A 2,642-nucleotide genomic window follows, 5' to 3' on the forward strand; every position below is an offset into this window, starting at 1 on the left:
AGTCTGCACGACAGTGTTCTTTCTTTGGAGAAGCGGCGTCTGAGAGAGAATGATGTGGCATACCCGGTTTTCGTGGCCAAGGTGCCAGAGGGCAAGGGCTTTGCGGATGGCGATGTTTAACCTTCATCCGCTGCACTACACCTTTGTTCGGCTGTTTTCGCTGAGTATGGAGATGCGGATCATTAGAGACAAGACCCCGGACATCGTGATAGTCGACCCCTTCTACATGCGTGCCAAGCACTTGAACAGCGCTGGGGACCGCCAAGTTGCGAGTTCACACCTCGAAGGCGTCATTCTGGCAAACCCAGATAAGGATAACTTCCTTGTGGCTTACTTTCCTGAGTAAGTCATCCCTTAACCGCCCCGTAACATATGATTTCTTAGATTTTGATCGTTCTTTTTTCTTCTAACATTCCGTGTTCTGTGCAGTGACACACATTGTACACTCATCCTCTTAAGCCCGAAATATTCCATGGCCACGTATTTCGACCCGAACCGTAACTCCAAGATAGACTACACAAATGTCAAGAAAGTTCTTGATGGTGTTCTCCCCGGCTACGCCAAATCTGGAGGCACCTTCACCAGGGCAGTTCGTAAGTACGGCAAGCACATGTTCTCACACAATACGAAGTTCTGCTGTGTCAAGCAGCGCCTGGCGGTCAGAAGGATGCCTACTACGCCCTCCATCACATGCGGGCGATCGTAAGGGACCATCATCAACTTCTGCTACCAGATAATCTCAAAGATTGGGCCGCGAGCTTGTCGGTAGTCCAGGACGCGGACCTCAGACAAGAATTCTTTCACATCCAGTCGGAGTTTGCGGACATCATCCATCAAGATGTCCTTCATACCTCGGGGCAGTTCTTCCTCAGATATCATCTGTCCAACAGTGAGATAGATGAAACGCTACAAATGCAGGGTGACAACGACCGCGATTTCATGACCATCACGACAGACGGCGGCTTCATCCACGCTCCTGTCCGATGAGTCGAGTCGAAAGTAGTGATGTGTAGTTCTGAAACATTGATTAGCTCATGTTGTAATTAAACTTTAATGAATTCGTATGTCTCTTTGATTTGGACAGTCGTTCAACTTAGATGTAATCGATGCTATTTATTAGTAGGACCATGAATCGTGCTATTAATGTCTTGCTTTTCTCTTTCGATCCTTTTGTTGCATACTTACATATTGCTTATGTATTGTCTGTTGTTTGGCTTGTGCATAGAGATGCCGCCGTATGTCGTGTACAAGGGTAAGGTTCCCGGAGTCTACGACGACTGGGAGGAGTGTCGGAGACAGGTTCACCGTTTCAGCGGTAACAGTTACAAAGGGTACACCACTAGGGCGGAGGCCGAATCTAGATATGCCCGCTATCTAGCGGGAGAGAGGAGGGAGCGTTGGAGGAACCGGATGAGGACCAGTTTGATCGCGATGATGCTCATCGTGATGACCACAACTCTCTTTTATGTGATGGTAGTTTAGATGATCGATATCGACTTGTAATGTGAAAACAAACTCGATACTCGCGGTCTTAAGACTTGTAATGTTTTATCTTTGTTCGGTCTTTTGAATTCGGTGACTAATATGATGAATTGTATTCGGAGACTAATCTTCTATTGTATTCGATGAATCTGATGTTGTTGTGTGCTGCTGTCTATATTCTGTCCAATAATATATTTTGTAACCTGTGCAAAAATCAGAAAAGCAAAAAAAACACGAATATTCATACTAATGGCGCATCAAGGCAGAGTGCGCCATTAGTATGCCAAAGGATACTAATGGCGCATCAAGGCAGAGTGCGCCATTAGTGTGACAAAGCACATGGTTACATATGGCCCCCGGGAGGCATACTAATACCAGATACTAATGGCGCACTGCCAGGTGCGCCATTAGTAAAAAATTCTAATGGCGTGCTACTAATGACGCACCGGTAGTGCGCCATTAGTAGGCAAAACCGGTGCACCATTAGTAGGCCTTTTCCTAGTAGTGATGCGACCATCCTTGATCCCGATGCTACATTTTCTGAAAGGGAACTGGCTTGTTAACATATTCTTTTCAATATCAAGAAAATTAAGGAACTTCATCTGGCATAATGATGCTGGGATAGTGCCTGAGAAGCGGTTGTTAGAAAGAAACAAACTAAATATGGCCATCCGAAATTCAAAAATAATGGTAGAGGCCCTGACAGAGAGTTTCTTGAGACATCTAAAAAATCTATATGCTGAGGTAGCTGTTGTACTAAACCTGTGAACTGATTCGAGCTTAGATCTAAGACAACAGCTTTCATTTGTCCAATAGTAGCTGGTAACGTGCCACTGATGTTATTGCTAGATAGGTCCAAAATTCCAGCCTATGCAAATACAGTCCAAAACCAATCAGGCATGGCATCGGCTATGCCACCATCAGACATAAAAAGGAAGGAGATACTCTTCTGTGATTTGAGCCACTGAGGAAACCCTGACCCAAGACGGCATGATGTCAATTTTAGCGACTGTAATCTGAACGGAGGGACCCAATCATAGTTCAGCCCCATGGTAAAGGAATTTGCAGATAAGTGCACCCCCTGCAACTTTGTTAGCTTGGAAAATTGATCTTTAGTGACGAGCCCATCCAGCTCAGAAAATAAAACATAACGCCAGCAA

The sequence above is a fragment of the Triticum dicoccoides genome, chromosome 1B (genome assembly GCF_002162155.2).
Source record: "Triticum dicoccoides isolate Atlit2015 ecotype Zavitan chromosome 1B, WEW_v2.0, whole genome shotgun sequence".
NCBI lineage: Eukaryota > Viridiplantae > Streptophyta > Magnoliopsida > Poales > Poaceae > Triticum > Triticum dicoccoides.